At 38.3% G+C, this 17,574-nt stretch overlaps 1 long non-coding RNA gene across 1 annotated transcript; it reads left to right on the top strand.

Moving 5' to 3' along the window:
- Positions 1 to 14,341: 14,341 nt before the first annotated feature.
- LOC112772327 (uncharacterized) lies at positions 14,342 to 15,312 on the top strand. The gene is made up of 4 exons (XR_003187459.3): positions 14,342 to 14,601; positions 14,731 to 14,793; positions 15,082 to 15,144; positions 15,249 to 15,312. It is a non-coding gene; the product is annotated as an uncharacterized lncRNA (long non-coding RNA).
- Positions 15,313 to 17,574: the final 2,262 nt, after the last annotated feature.

The following is a 17,574-nucleotide window of genomic DNA, read 5'->3' on the forward strand; positions in this document are numbered from 1 at the left end:
TAGGCTAGGATGACTTGTCATCACAACACCAAACTTAAAGCTTGCTTGTCCCCAAGCAAGAAGAGATTTATTGAGAAGAAAGAATGAGATGGAAGAGGATGTTCATGCTAGCAGAGTATTATTGATAGTTCATGGGGTTTTGTATGGATATGTAAATACTCACTTCTTACTGACTCCTAGGCCTAGAAAGTCTCCTTCAAGCTTCAAGTAACATACTGCTATGACCTCTCATTATTCCTTTATCCTTGGCTATTACTTTGTTTATAAGCTTTATTTGAGTGTCATGTGTAGCAAGTTCATTTTCTTTTCTTTATACTTGACACATTATTCACCATAGACACTTGGCTCACATTCCTTCTTAAAACATTGATGCCCAGCACCTCTTTGGGTTACTAAATGCCTTGTAGTTAGGTTGCTCTTGATAGTGGACTTTCAGCTGATGATCCCGGATTAGTTAACCCAAGTCACCGAGTGTTGATGCACTCCTAAGAGCTTACTAATCCAAGCAGATCCTAGTACAAAGACATCACAGGCATATATTTTAAAGTTCAAGCTATTGGTGTCCAGCTTTGTTTCTTTTTGTTTCCTTTTGTTCTGCCACTTTTTGGCTATCTTTTTTTTTTTTTTTTTCTAACCAAGGAAATTTTTATTTAATTGAGATCCATAGACAGTAGGCCACTCTTTACTTAGAAGGAGATATCCTAGCTCTTTATTCACTAAAAGTAAGCTATTGTACAATCACACACATACCACCACTTACTTTTATTCTACTTCTATCTAACAGAGACTATCTTACTTCTCATTCAAACATTTCTTTTATTGAATTGAAAATGCAGGGGACAAAGCATGCTTTTTGTTAAGTGAACACACAAGCACATACTTAAGCTAGCATACTTATTTCAACTAGAACACTCAAGATGCAAAATGACTGAACTAACAGTTACTATTGCAATGGTAACTCTCAAACTTCCAAATTAGAACAGTTCAATGCTGATAGAATTAAGTGACAATACAACCTCTTGGTGGCTTCTTCTTCTTACTCTCAGCTGATGGTATGTAACCCTTCCAAGAGAGTGATTGAATTCCTATAAAGTTCATGGAAGTTGCTTGTTTCTCAAGCCCTTAGGTAACTTGTTAGTGTGCAGAATTTTCTTGTAGGCTTTTGAACTTACTTTGGTGTGTGAACACCAAACTTAGTTCCTTGCCACCTTTCTCATGCATCAAAATAATTATATGTGAAATCCTCCTATCTTTGTTAAAGACAATAAAAACTAGAAAAACTAAAAAGTAAACAATTGGTTAATTAGTTTATCTGATTACTCGGAGCTAGCATCCATGTATGCAGAAGGTGAGAATGTGCTTTTAAATGAGAATTTGGTGGAACACCAAACTTAGAATCTTTCATTCTCTCTTAATTTATTTTGGTGTGCAACACCAAACTTAGCTCCTTGCAATATAGATAAGTCTAATTAACCCTTTTATTGAAATAGCTATGAGAAGTGAACTACCTCAGGTTGGGTTGCCTCCCAACAAGCGTTTCTTTATTGTCATTAGCTTGACATCAATCCACTTAGATCATGGGGGTTGAAAATCATAGTGCCTCAGCTTTTCTCCTCTTACTGTGGACCTCCTTCCGGTCTCCTCTTTGATGATCTCTAGGTGTTCAAGTGAAAGAACGGTTTACAGTGTAGTATTCGGATGATTTTGGGGACACCTTCATTGGTTGGGTGTTTAACACTACTTTATCCCCTGGTGAAAAGCCTTCAGTAGGGATCTTCTTGTTTCTCCACCCTCTTGGCCTCTCCTTCTTTTCTTTCTCAAAAGATACCCCCTGCCTTGGTGGTTCCTTATCTGAGATGTTGAATTTCTCATCTGGAGGTTTTGGATCTAGTTCCTCCTTGATTTCTTTGGTCTGTTGCACCATCTCTACTTCTTTTAAGCATGGATTCGGAAGTCTTGGAGCTAACTCATTGACTACCTCCTTCAAAATTTGATCTCTGGCCTTATCCTCCATACACTCTTCTTCTTGAGTGGGCTCATGTGGGGTTTTAAAAACATGGAATGCTAGGTGCTCGTCATGTACTCTCAGCAACAATTCCCCTTTTTCAACATCTATCAGTGCTCTGCCCGTAGCAAGAAAAGGCCTCCCTAGGATGATGGGGGTGTTAGGATCCTCCTCCATATCTAGGATGACAAAATCAACTGGGAGAAGGAATTTTCCCACTTTTACCAGCACATTCTCTACAACTCCAAGTGCTCGTTGAATGGACTTGTCAGCCATTTGGAGAACTATTCGTGTGGACTTCAGCTCAGAAATTTTAAGCTTCCTCATAAGAGATAGAGGCATCAAGTTTATACTTGCACCAAGGTCACAGAATGATTTCTCAATAGTTATGTTTCCTATGGTACAAGGTATATAAAACCTTCCAGGATCCTTCTTCTTCTCTGGTAAACCTCTTTGGAGAATAGCACTACACTCCATTGTCATTTCAATAATTTGTCCTTCCTTCAAGGGTCTTTTCTTTGTTAGCACTACTTTCATAAATTTGGCATATAATGGCATCTGTTCAAGTGCTTCTAAGAACGGAATATTGATGCTGAGTGTCTTGAATATGTTCAGGAACTTTGAGTATTGCTTATCCTCGTTTTCTTTTTTGAATCTTTGAGGATATGGAAGTTTAGGGATATATGGCTTCATCCCTTCCTTCTTCTCTTGTAGCTGTGTTTCAAGGATGTCCACATCTTTCTTTGAGCTTTTTGCATTCTTGGTCGTTCTCTCCTCTTCACTTCTCTCTTCTGTCTCTTCTTGTGGAACTTCTCTGTTGTGTTCTTCTTGATTGATGGCTTCCTTCTCCCTAGTCTTTTCACTTCCCACTATGATTGCTTTGCACTCCTCCCACTTTGTAGCTTTTCCTTTGTCCTTTGGATTGGAGATTGTATCACTTGGGAGAACATTGGTTGGCCGTTCAGCTTGTTTGGCCAATTGTCCCACTTGTCGTTCAAGGCTCTTCATGGTGGCTTCATTTCTCTCTTGCATTTTGACCAAGCTTTGAGTGGACTGAGCAATTGCTTGTATGGCTGCCTCAAGACTTGAAATTCTACTTTCATGATGGTCTATTGGTGGTATGATAGGGGTGGAATGTGGTTGCTGGAAGTTATTTGTAGGGGTAGTGTGGTAGTTTTGGGGGTTAGATGTTGGTGCGGAAATGCTATTTTGATGAGTTTGTGGATTGTGGTGGGGTGGTTGATATGTATTTTATGGTTTCTTGTATTGATTATTATTAGCGTTTTACTGGTCGTGGTTTGAGTAAGTTGTGTTTCTTGAGTTGTTTTGGTTTGAGTTTTTCTGCCACGGTTGCTGGCTGTGGGTGTGGTTATCTCCCCATCTGAGATTTGGATGGTTCTTCCAGGATGGTTTGTGGGTGTCACCATAAACCTCATTTTGGCATGAGCCTTGGTTGTGCACATATTGAGGTTGTTCCTGCTGCTGATTTTCCTGGTTTTCTTCATTTTGTCCCCATGTGGTTGATGGTTGGCTTGTATGCACTGCTGCAACTTGTAAACTATCAATCTTTTTAGCCATCTGCTCAAATTGTTCTTGAATCTGCTGCTGCATTATCTTGTTTTGAGCTAGGAGGGTGTCAACCCCTTCCATTTCTAACACTCCTTTCCTTAGTGATGGTTGGTGTTGTCTCTGATGGCCAAAGAAATATTGGTTGTTAGCCACCATGTCAATGAGGTTCTGAGCTTCTTCAGCTGTCTTCATGAGTTGCATTGAGCCTCCTGCTGAATAGTCAAGTGCCTCTTGAGCTTTCATTCTCAGTCCTTCATAGAAATTTTGGAGTTTATCCCATTCATTAAACATCTCTGCTGGATACTTCCTGAGTAAAGCTTTGTATCTCTCCCATGCTTCATACAATGACTCTCCATCCATCTGAGTAAATGTTTGAACTTCAGTCTTCAATCTAATAACTCTTTGAGGTGGGTAAAACTTGGCAAGAAACTTGGTTACTAGATCATCTCAGTTGTTGATGCTATCTCTTGGAAATGACTCCAACCATTGAGTGGCTTTGTCTTTGAGGGAAAATGGAAATAGCAGCAATTTGTAACTGTCAGGATGCACACCATTGATCTTCACTGTGTTACATATCCTCAGGAAGGTGGATAGATGCTGGTTTGGATCTTCCAAGGGGCCTCCTCCATAGGAACAGTTGTTCTGCACCAAGGTGATGAGTTGGGGCTTCAATTCAAAGTTATTTGCATCGACATTTGGGGTAAGGATGCTACTCCTACAATGCCTTGGATTAACAAGTGTATATGAAGCCAAGACTCTCCTCTGGGGTTAACCATTGTTGTTGGCCATTCTCACTGGTGGATTTGTTGGATTTGTTGAGTGTTCCTCCAATTCATGATATTCTTCATCTGATTCTTCCTCTCCAGCAACATTTTTTTCTCTTGCTTCTCTTCTTGTATCTGACATACAAGCAAAACACAAGAAACACACAAAAACCAGTGACACTTCAATCTATTGCTAGAATGAAGTTTGAGTTAGCTTAAGCAAAAATTCAAACAGTTAGTGAGTTAGTCAAAAATTAAAGAAACCGAAAAGAAAAATTGCTTGATCTAAACTACCACCTCACTTAATCATTGTCAATCTAATCAATCCCCGGCAACGGCGCCAAAAACTTGATGAGTATTTTGTAGGAAAAATGAATTTCCCCCAAAACACACAAATCTAACCGGCAAGTGTACCGGGTCGTATCAAGTAATAAAAACTCACGGGAGTGAGGTCGATCCCACAGGGATTGAAGGATTGAGCAATTTTAGCTTAGTGGTTAATTTAGTCAAGCGAATCAAGATTTGGTTGAGTGTTTTGTGATGTGCAGAAATTAAATTGCATGGAAGTAAAGAGAACAGGGAATTAAAGTGCTGAATCTTAAAGAACAAGAAATTAAATAGCAGAAACTTAGAATGCAAGAAATGTAAATAGCGGAATCTTAAAGTGCAAGAAATGTAAACGGCTGGAATTGTAAAGGGAATTGGGGATTGGATTTGCAGAATTTAAACAAGGAAAAGTTGAATTGCATTAAATAGAAGAGTAAAAGGGAATTGGGATTGAATCGGATCTGAAACAGAAAAGTAAATGAACATATAAAGCAGTAAATAGAGAATTGAAAATGGGAAACCAGATCTCAGGACCCAGAGACTAGAAAACCAAGTCTAGATCTCAATGCCTTCCTAGATCCAATAAGAACAATTGAAAGGAAATTGTAAATTGCAAGGAAAGTAGATGAGAAGCAAGTAACAGAAACGGAAATTCAATTAAGCAGTAAATAAACAGAGAGATCCAAGGATGAGATTGAAACAGAATTTCTTCAAATCTCCAACCCAAGATCCAAGACAGGTGTAATTGAAATTGAAAGCAATAAAACTAAGAGGTGGATTCTCTCAATATCAAAAAGAAAGCTCTCCGAAAACTATTATGAAAATTCCAAAAAGAAAGCTCTCCGAAGAACTTGAATTCTCTCCTACTTATACACTTTCTTCCAATGATCTTCAAGCCTTGAGTTGGGCCTTTGCTCTTGGTGGAATTGGGTTGAAAGAGGCCTTGGTTGATTGCTCTTGAAGTTTGGAGAAGAACCAAAGTGAACCAATTGAACCGGGTTTGAGTTTTGCAAAAGTTGGACCAAAAGTTTGAGCAAAAGTTAGAGTCCAACTTTTCATATCAGCTAACACCACTTTGCTGATGTGAACGTTGGTGCCAACGTTAGGGGTCTAACTTTGACCCTAACGTTGGCCTTGCCTTGAGTACTTGTGGCGCCAACGTTAGCCACCAAGTTAGGGGGCTAACGTTGGCGCAAACTTTTGCTCCTCCTTGTGATGTTCATGTGCCAACGTTAGCCACCAAGTTAGGGGGCTAACGTTGGCGCAAACTTTTGGTGCCCAGGGAGGTTTTCTTCATGCCAACGTTAGCCTCAAAGTTAGGGGGCTAACGTTGGCGCAAACTTTTGGTGCCCAGGGGTGAATTTCATGTGCCAACGTTAGCCTCAAAGTTAGGGGGCTAACGTTGGCGCAAACTTTTGGTACCCAGGGAGTGATTTTCAAGTTCCAACGTTAGCCTCCAAGTTAGGGGGCTAACGTTGGGGCTAACTTTTCAACCAAAAGTTTGTGCAAAAGTTTGATGCTAACTTTAGGTCCAGCTTTTTGCTTCCTGGTTCAATTTCACTTATTCCATTGTCTTCTCTTTACTCCTAGCTATTCCTTCTTGCTTCAACCTTTCTCCAAGCTTTCTTCACCTATAATTAATCAACCAAACACATCAAAGCTATGCTCATAATCATGAGATATTCATTCTATCATAATATGCAACAATTATAGCATAAAACCTCATGAAATGGCATGAATTCATACATGGTTGATTCAATCAAGGGAAACATGAAAATCTACTCAATTAGCTTGCTTATGGTTCAAGAAAGTGCATAATTCTAATGAAAACAAAAGGAAAAGACTGGTTAAAATAGGCTAGGATGACTTGTCATCAGATGGTGTTCAAGGTTCTTGGCCTTCCATTACCCCCTGACAAGGGAAGCACATGCATAAAGGATTCAGCATTTAAGCCTCCTCCCTTGGATGGAACTAATTCAATCCCTCCTAAAACAAAACGTAAGTTTGGTGTTGGATGTATACTATCCACCAAGGAGGAAGGCCCCAAAAGGAAGATACCTAGGGACTGGAAAAATAAAAATATTCCCACTGAAGGCTTTTCACCATGGAAGATGGTGGTATTCACTTATCTCATCGTGGTATTCACCATGACAGAGGGAAGTGGCAAAAGGGGAACCAACATATTGCTGCAAGCCCAACCCGGCCTCAGGCAGTGAACAAGATCCTGTCTCTTGAGCGTACTTTGCTATTCCATGAGAGCACAAGAAGGAAGCTCCTAGTAAGGAGTAAAAATTTATTCCTCTATGACTATCTTCCTCATTGAAAGGAGTTGTCCGTCAAGCTAATGACATTAAAGAAACTCTTGTTGGAAGGCAACCCAACCCTAATTAGTTATTTTTACTTCTTTTAATTTGTTTTATTTATTTCTTTAAGTTATTTCTTTAGGTTCATGATCATGTGTAGCAGTCAGAACAGAGACAGAAATGTTCAGCAGTGAAAACAGAACACTCTGGATGGAGCGTTGCTGGCATTAAGCGCTAGCCAGGGAGCAAAGGTTGGGCGCTCAACGCCCACAATGGTAGAAGACCTGGCGTTGAATGCCAGGACGGAGGTCCCTCCTGGGCGTTCAACGCCCTAAAGGGAGGAGGCAGCTGGCGTTGAATGCTAGCTATGGAGCATGAGCTGGGCGTTCAAGGCCCACAAAGGGGGTAGAGAATTCGAATTCACTAGCCTTCCAGGACCAGTAGATCCCACAAAAACCCCATCTACCCCACCTTTTTCTTCTTCTACTCCCTTCCCATTTGTTTATATTTGCTCGAGGATGAGCAAAACTCTTAAGTTTGGTATTGCAAAAGCTTTGCTTTTTTACTTTTACCACTCCTAAGTATGGCACCAAAGACTGGTGAAACCTCAAGGAAGAGGAAGGGAAAGGCACTTGCCTCCACTTCCCTCACCTCATTTATCACCTATGCAATTCAGCTGGAATTGTCATTGAAAAGGACAAGTCCATCACTAAGAAGAGGATGGAGCATCAAGAGCATTCCATCGTCCTCAATGAAATTAAGAAGACCAAAGGGCTATGAGGGAAGAACAACAAAGGCAAAAGAGTGACATTGAAGAGATCAAGCACCACATTGGATCCTCAAGAAGGAGTACTAGCCGCCACCATTAAAGGTAGATTCGTTCTCTTTATCTCCTTTTCTTATGTATTTTTTGTTTTCTGCTATGTTGTATTTGAAAAGAATTGAGAGGTACATGAACTTCAAGTTTAAAATAAGAATAGTTCAATTATTTTGATGTGGTGGCATTGCTTTTGTTTTCTGAATGTATGAATAAACAATGCATATTTGAAGTTAGAATTTTAGAATGTTGGCTCTTGAAAGAATGATGAAAAAGGAAAATATTATTGATAATCTGAAAAATCCAAAAATTGATTCTTGAAGCAAGAAAAAGCAGCAAAAGAAAAAGAAAAAGCATGTTGCAAAAGAAAAAAATTATATATGCATGCAAAAAAGAAAGAAAAAATTGGCGAAAAAAATAAATAAATAAAAATCAGAAAAATCCATTACTGCCCAAAAATGCAGAAAAAGGAGGGCGGATTGAAAAGGCCAGTAACCCTTTAAACCAAAAGGCAAGGGTAAAAGGATATAAGGCTTTGAGCATCAATGGATAGGAGGGCCTAAAGGAACAAAATCCTAGCCTAAGCGGCTCACCCAAGCTGTCGCTAATCATGTGCTTGTGGCGTGAAGGTGTCAAGTGAAAAGCTTGAGATTGAGCGGTTAAAGTCGTGATCCAAAGCAAAAAGAGTGTGCTTAAGAACTCTGGACACCTCTATCTGGGGATTCTAGAAAAGCTGAATCACAATCCGAAAGGGTTCATTCAGTTAAAGTGTCTGTGGTATTTATGTATTCGGTGGTAATACTGGAAAACAAAGTGCTTGAGGTCACGACCAAGACTCTAAAAGCTGTGTTCAAGAATAAAAAAGAACTGAACTAGGAGAGTCAATAATATCATCTGGATTCTAAGTTCCTAAAGATGCCAACCATTCTGAGTTTCAATGGATAGTGAGATGCCAAAGCTATTTAGAAGCAAAAAGCTACTAAGTCCTGCTCATCTAATTGAAACTGAGCTTCATTGAAAACTCTGAGATTTATTGTATCTTACTCTTCTTTTTATCCTACTATGTTTTTATTTGCTTGGGGACAAACATTAGTTTAAGTTTGGTGTTGTGATGAGCGAATATTTTATACTCTTTTTGGCATTATTTTCATATAGCTTTTAGTATGTTTTGTTTAGTTTTTATTAAGTTTTTATAGGTTTTAGTGTTAAATTCACATTTTTGGATTCTACTATGATTTTGTGTGTTTTTGTATAATTTTAGGTATTTTCTAGCTGAAATTGAGGAGCTGGAGCAAAAGTCTGATTCAGAGATAGAGAACGTACTACAGATGCTGTTCGGATCTGACCTCCTTACACTCGGAAGAGATTTTCTGGAGTTACAGAAGTCTAAATAGAGCATTCTTAATAGCTATGAAAAGTTAACTTCCAGAGCTTTCCAGCAATTTTAATAGTCTATACTTTGCTTTAGATTAGAAGGCCCAAAACTGGCGTCCAACGCCAGCCTCCTGCCCCCTTTCAGGCATCCAGCGCCAAAGGAGAAGAGACCAGCGTCCAAACGCCCAAAGAGGACCCCCTAGCCAGCGTTCAACACCCTAGAGGCCTCATAGCACGTGGATCTCATCAAAGCTCAGCCCAAACACTCACCAAGTAGGCCCTAGAAGTGGATTTTAGTACTAAAAGACTATTTTACCCTTACTAGTCATTAGTTTAGTATTTAAAGTAGAAGATCACTCTTTGTTAGGGATCTTCTGCCACTTTATACCATATTTTCGTCTTTAACATTGTATTTTCATATCAGTATGAGTTTCTAAACTTCCTAGGTTGAGGGGAGGAGCCCTGCTAAGTTCTGTGAATTAATAAAAGTATTACTGTTTCTCTTCAATCCGTATTTGATTTAATTATAAGATGTATATCCGTGACAACCAGCTCTATTCATTATACTAGGACCGCGTGCCTGACAACCACCCGTGTCCACTTGGGTTTGTGTGAATACTTCAGTGGAAAGCATTGAACCGCCAGCGTGATTATACATCTCTCATACGGCTAATCTACGACTTCGTTGGGGACTTCTCGAGAAACCAGTTCAGCCGATTTATGGGGAGATTAGGGCCTCTGTGGTAAAGGCTAGAATCCAAAGGCGCAATATTCTCTGGTCCGGAAGATTCGACCTTGTCTGTGGTATTTTGAGTAGGATCATTAAGGAGAGTGGATTGCAGGAGCTTCACCCTCAATTAGAATGGATCCACACTAATCCTGGGGTTCAGATATGGAGGAGTATTGGCGGCTGCTCAAACCGGCGTCAATCACATATAGCCTGCCATAGAAGAAATCATTCACAATTGAAGAAGACAGTAAGACCAGAGTTAATCCAGAAGGACAAAGCAACTCCAAGCCTTAACCATCTATGTTTTAAGATTATCATTGTAGAGAATCAAACTGCATTTAAACAAATCCAACAACTCTTCTATCTGCCTGACTAAGATCTACAAGATAACGATAGCTTGCTTCAAACCATAATTCTAGTGGGATCGACCCTGACTCACTCAAGTATTACTTGGACGACCCAGTGTACTTGCTGGTATAGTTGTACGAAGTGTGGGGATTCGTGCACCAAGTTTTTTGCGCCCTTGCCGGGGATTGTTCGAGTTTGGACAACTGACAGATTATCTTGTTCCCTAGATAAGGTGGGCGAGCATTTTTCTAAAAACCAGGGGGTGACGCGTACGCGTGGAAGGGCAATTTTCCCATCACGCATACGCATTACCTCGTTCGGGTACGCATGCATGCCAAACAGAAATGTCCATCCGCGTATTGAGGGGTCCGCGTACGCATACATTGCAGATTAGTCGAAAATGACTAAGTCTGTAGAATTTCAATTTTACATACCAAACTTCCCATGCGCATAACTTTCTCGTTTTAAAATATTTTTCATCCGTTGTTCGAACGACGTAAACTTCACAGACCTAATTTTCATATGAAATAGGTTTGAAACAATTTAGAGGTTCGGAAGCCAAGTTATGGCTCGCCAAAGTTTGGCCAAAAATCTATTTTACACAAAAACCTCAAACCTCAATTTTCATTAAAACCCAAACTCAAATCCAACCTCCTATACATATATTCAGCACAGCAACATATCATAACATACCAACACAGCACTAAAATCCCCACATCATACCATAATAAATTATACTTCAATATTACACAATTTTACACCTAAATTTCTCACTTTAATCAACAAGATTATCAACAATCTATCTTATTTGGATAATTCAATATCATCAACTAGTAAATCATTATTCAATCACCATTTAGTATCCTATTTCCACCATAACAATGATCTCTAACACATGCTCAATCTACATCATCAATCATTATCACAAGTACTAAGCATACAACATACTTAATCATTCCAACCTACCCTATGGTCCTCTAACCTAAGTTTTAACAAGACATTATATATTAAATACGAGAAACCTAAACCATACCTTGACCGATTTCCTTGTATAACCCAAGGCAACAAAATTAAGCAAACTCACAAGTCTCTAACACTAGAATTCAGCAACCAAGACCAAATCCAAGCCTCCAATTTTCACAAATAAGCTCCACTTTACATATTTACACACCTAATACATAATATCACATATGTATAACAAACTTTAATACCAAAGCTACAATTAACTAAGGCATTCACTAAGGTTGAGAATCCTTACCTTGTACGTGCCTCAATTAAGCCAAGACCCACTAATTTCTCAAGTCAATTTGGTCGTAAAACATCAAATTAACCATAAATCTCAATACCCAAGATCCTACCATTTTTTCGGATTTTAGAAGAGGAATTTGAAACTAAGAAAGTGGTTTCCTTACCTTACAACTGGGCTTTGTAGAGCTCATCACTGCAAACGCGTATCCGCAAACGGTGCGGCTATCGGAGCTCGGAGCGAGAAGTTATGAGGATTTGAATCAAATCCAAGGGTTTGAAACTTTGAAATGTTCTTCCCGCTTTTGATGAATTCCCATCGTGCTACATGTGAAAAGGGGAAGAGAATGAGCTGAAGCTCATTAAGTATGATGGATTGGTTGGGCCCACGAGTCTAGTTCGATCGGTTTGGCCTGTTTGGTCCAATTTTGGGCCAAATTCTTTAAAATTAGTGTCAAAATTCTTATTTTAATTAGCTCTATCTTATTAAACTATAACATTTACGTTTCTAATTTATTTTATTAAAATTTAGTTTATTGACTAATTATTCGTTAATTTTACAGAATTTAAAAAAACAGCCTCGTAAATGTATGTACATACTACATGACAAACCCTTTCTCCACCTTCTGCTCAATCCAGACTTTGATTTCGACATGCCATATGATTTCTATCTCTCAACATTATACTTAGGTGGTCTACAACACCTTTTTTTCCTGAACCGCTCAATCAGATGGCACCTGAACCTAATTTTGTTGGGAATTACCATTCTAAGCCAAGAAAGTATCACCATAAGCCACCGTTTGTCGCAGATGTTTTACCCATTCCTAAGCCTCCTTTACAGCCTTCCTATCAGTGGTTACTCAATTTGAACTACTAGAAGAAGCACTTGCACCCGTTTAGGTTAATGGCCTATTATACGTGGATGGCAATGATACTGGCTCGGAGAAAGAAGATCCTGAGGAGGATCCTGACTGGGAGGCATAACAAGTAGCAGAAGAAAGACATGATTCCATTGTGGGGGATGAGTTTGGAGACAGAGCGCTGGGGACTTATCCGACGACGTTGTGTGACCTTGCTTTGCAGGTGAAGTCAACATTTTTCATTTTGAGGACATCAAGGCGGCTCTGATTTTTTAAGGTTTAGAGTTTCTTTCTCTCGCTTTTGTAGTCTTAGAGGGGTTAGGTGTATATCGAGGTTAGGTTAGTCTAGGTACCAGGTTAAGGACTTACATTACAAAAAAAGAGGTTAAAATGGCATTTATATTATGGGGGTTTTGAAGAACCGCCATAATATTTGGATATTCTAACATTTTTCATTGATGCCATAATTTACTTTTGGATTTGTGGCGGTTTTTATAATTAAGATGGTTTTGAACCGCCATTATCACCTTAGTATAAAATAAGAATTATCAATCCCTAATTTCAGAAACCCTTATTTCATTGAAACACTACGGTGTGACGCTGTTCTCCTGGATGGCCTCTGCGACGATCTCCCCGATCCTCTTGCGTTCTCCGACGACCTTCTCCGGTGACATCTCCTCCAGCATCGATCTGCATCGATGACATCTCCTACAGCGACGATTTCCTCCGGTGACATCTCCTCCAGCTTCCTCTCCATGTCGTCCTCTGTGTCTTCTCCGCCAAAATCGTCAACGCCTTCCTCTACGACGATGCAGGTAAGCTTCCTTTCCTTCCTTTCCTTCTTTTCCTCCCTTACCATTCAGATTCGCCGCTAGGGATTGCGTTCCGCAGGAGAGGAATTTCTTTGTCAACTTCCAACGCGATTTAGAGCTTCTGTGTGTGTTTTTTTCGTGTTCAACAAAAATTTATTCCACGAAAAATATAAGGTAGTTTGTTAATTTGTTTCTAGGTCTTGGATTGGCAGAGTTTTATAGTTTTGTAAATGGATTCTGACTCGATCTGATATTTGATTTTGTTCTTCATTTCCGTTGTAATCCAATGAAGTATAATCGTGTTTGGTGGCCGAGATGATAATATCTCATGTTTCAGCTATCAAATCATTTTGACTTTTGTAGCGATTAGATCCTTAAAGTTGGGGAAAAATGTTTAAAGAGTTAGTGATTAATCGTGGAGAATGATTGACAAATAGCTTTCTTTTTTTTCATGTTGACATCATATTTCTGTTTGAACAAGATTATGTTTGTCAGCTTATTTGAATTTTGAACAAATCAGTGTGCTTTCTAATTTTAGAGAATAGTGTTATATATATATATATAATGGAAGTGAGTTGAACTATTGTAGAAGGAATATAGGATGTATAGTATTGAGCCCCATAGGTTTAAAAAATGGTACTAAAACTGGAAGCACTAGACCTAGGGCAATGCGTAGGTAAATAATGGATACATGTAGTGTGCAGAGTGAAATACGTTGCTTTGATATGTGAAGATATTTAGAGGAGGAGGAAAAATAAGAAAGTTCAAGTTTCCTTCATGTTGTTTAGATGTTTGAGATCATCCTAATCTGTGTTAACTGGAGTTTGGATAACAACATGATAGCCCTTCAAGTTTTCTTGCATATTGGAGAAAATTCTTAATCTAGGAGAAATTCAATGAATCTGTAATTGATATACTGTTTTAGGTGGCACTGGTGTTGCTACTGGCATTGAGAGATGAAGTAAGAGTTAATGGTTATGGTGGTTCTGAGCAATGTGAATATAGTCCAGAACTAGCTCCAAGACCACCAGTCTTAGTCTTATTAATTATATATATTCATCAGTTCAAATCTTTATAGTTCTGCTTAATTTGTATTGGTATCTAAACTTGGGAAGCTTAAGCATTTTATAATATTTATATGCTATATACTATAATTAAAATTTTGGTATGGTGACGTGGGTTTTCTAATGTCAAATGTGCATCTATAGCTCTAGTAGACTCTGTTTGCAATTTTTTAGATCTAGTTCATGCCCTAGCTAGTAGGAAGAAGCAAAGAATGCTGGTTCTTTTTTTTTTTTGTTATTGTGTATTTTAACTTTTATTTATCACTTATGTAAATAAATTGCTTGTTTTATATCATATATTTGCTTCCCTTTCTGCACAGGTTACCTTGGAAGAGACCATCAATAAATTACAAAGTGAAAATGAAAGGGAGAAGCAAAACCAGGTCATTGAATTTGAATTTACGGTTTAATGACTGTGTGGATAGCTCTCTTCTCTTATTTGAATATTATTATTATTATTCTTATATATGTGTTTGGCTATTGATTGGCATGATTAACCTGATCCCCTGCAGGCTAGTTTGGAAATGAGAATTGCACAATTACAGAGTGAGAATAGTTCCTTACTTGAAAAAGAGGTGAAAGACTTAGTATTGTGTTCTTTTAAGAGTTTGGAGCGTTGAGTCTGTGAAGTTAAAATTTTTCATATTTAATTTTGTATCATATCCAGGCTGAATTGGTAGAAAAAGCCACTCAGGTAGCCTTAGAAGAGACTATCAAAAAATTAAAATGTGACAATGAATTACACACACAAAAATAGGTGAATCAATTTGAGTGAACAATTTTGACTAAAATTTGGAATATTGTTCTTATATGTGTTGCGCTGCTGATTGCTGGCCTGACATGCCTAACTGGATCACCTGCAGGTTGGTTTGGAAATGAGAATTGCACAGTTAGAGAGTGAGAAGAGTTCCTTGCTTCAAAAAGAGGTGAATGGCTTGAGAATTATTTTTCATTCTAAAACTTGGGAGCATCGAATTTTAAGAACTAATTGTTAAGATAATTTATTTCCTATATTGTTTTCACTTTTCAGGTTGGATTGGTGGAAGAAACCAAGTGGTTGCTGAGTGAAAAAGAATTTTTGAGCCTTAAAGTGGTACAAATTGCATTGAAATTAACATTGCTAATGACTTGAGCTTTCTTATGTTAAATTAGTTTTTTAAATTATCCAGGATACTAATAACAGTTATGTAATCAACCCTATATATTTAAAAAAGTTTGGTTTTTTATAGTCACTCCACTATATAGGTACTTTTGATGGCATTCCAGGGATATTCTACAACTTCAGGGAAGCTGAGAGCCTTGCTGCAAGGTATAATACATGCTAATTCAGATCTTGAGTTAAGGCCCTTGTGGTCAAGAAGTAGTTCGAGGTCAAAGGTTAGCATCTTTGCACTGTTTTTCCACAGTTTTTAGTTTGTAAATCCTAATGGGCATTTTAAAAATTATTTTTCAAAAGTTGAATTGCTTCAGTAACTAATCTTGAATATTAAATTTCAGACTAGTGCTTACACCAACCATAACTTGCTGGCAGTTCCAGTTGGTATTAAACAAAAGTATAATGTTGATGCCATATAAGGTGAAACAACATAAGAACATGTGCCAAGAAGTAAAAAACCTTTCAAGGAATGCTGATAAACCAAGTTTTTTAATTGTCTTGATTTATGCCTTAAGCTGTTTGACTCGATATTTTGTGATTCAACAAAATAAGCTTCTATTTTGCTCCAGATTTCATGGCTGTACTTGATTCCAACCATTTTATTCTTGAAGTCTGTTTCCATAGAGACAAGAAACCATGATTACAGATTATAATCATCTTGCAACCATTGTTTATAACCATTTTATTCTTGAAGTCTGTTTCCAAGCATACTTGCATTTTCATACCATTATAACAAAACCTTTCAAGGGAATCAATTGATAGTAATTAGTCTATTTGTTCGAATTTGGAGGTGCTGGTGCATGTAATATATCTTGAGAAAATATTATTGATTTGAGATTGGAGGTGCTGGTACTAGTAATTAGTTTATAGATGTAATAAACTACGATTTTGTGGTTTATCTTGTGCTTATTTTGGGGGATTTTATCAATATTTCTCACACTTATTCGCAAGAAATGCATGGTTTTGTGTTCGCTTCCCAATATTGCTCCATGATGGAAAATATGCTTATTTTGCCTTAAAATTACCATATTTTAATCCTCTTCTATTGCCATTCAATGCCGTGATGTATTTGTTGAGTAATTTCAGGAATTATAGGATAGGAATGACTTAGAAGAGAGGGAGAAAGCATGTACAAAGAGGGAGGAACATGAAGAATCAAAATCTTGGGAAAAGCAGCATCGGCGCGCCCGTGCACTCCACGCGGACGCGTGGATGGGATTGGCTGGAAGCGGCGCGCAAGGATGGACGCATCCGCGCGGATCAGAAAATTCCTATCGACGCGCACGCGCACTCGGCGCGCACGCGTGGATCGCAAAAGCAATCGGCGCGCGCGCACACATGGTGCGCACGCGTGGGAAGCTGCACGTGACCTCATTAAAGGAAATTGTGCCTGGCGATTTTTGAGGCTCATGAGGCCCAATTTCAAGCTGTTTCTTCATGGAAAAGACCCAAGGATGTTAGGGAGAAAGGGGGGATCAATCATTTTTTACACTAGGACATAATTTTAGCTTGTTTTTGGTTCTTTGTTTATTCTAGAGAGAGAAACCCTTGTTCCTCTCTAGATCTAGTCTTAATTTGATCTTCCCTTGTTGGATTGTGAATTGGATCTTGTTAATTACTAGTTTTAATTGTTAAATTTGAATTCCTTGTTACAATTTTGCTTATATCTTGTGATAGTTTATGAATTCTTGTCAATTTGTCATTTTATACCCATTTTATGAATGTTGTGAATATTGACTTGTTGATGTTACATTGATAATTTCTATGTTTAATCTTGTTGTTTGGATGATTGTATGTTGATACTTATTAGTGGGTACTTGTAGATTTAAATTTAATTGCTATTTTCAACATGTCTCTTGTTAATGCTTACCAAGTGTTTGATGAATTGTTTACTTTGATTATGGAGTAGTCTTTTTCACTCTTGGCCTAGGTCAAGTGAATTGGGTAAACTTGAGTCATTGGGTCTAATGGACTTGATGATTTGGGAGCCCTTGGTGGTCAATTTGATACTCATTGACGCCAACCCACTACTAATCTAATTAGTAGGTAGGTTGGAACTTATGGGTTGATGTGATCAAAGTCATTTGACGTACTTCAAGTCTAAGAGTAGATATCACGTACTTAAGACTTTGAGGGTAGACTTAATGAGCTTGGTTCCTCATAATTGTCAAGATATGGTTGTTAGACAAGGATGGTGACC

Source organism: Arachis hypogaea, chromosome 18 (genome assembly GCF_003086295.3).
Source record: "Arachis hypogaea cultivar Tifrunner chromosome 18, arahy.Tifrunner.gnm2.J5K5, whole genome shotgun sequence".
NCBI lineage: Eukaryota > Viridiplantae > Streptophyta > Magnoliopsida > Fabales > Fabaceae > Arachis > Arachis hypogaea.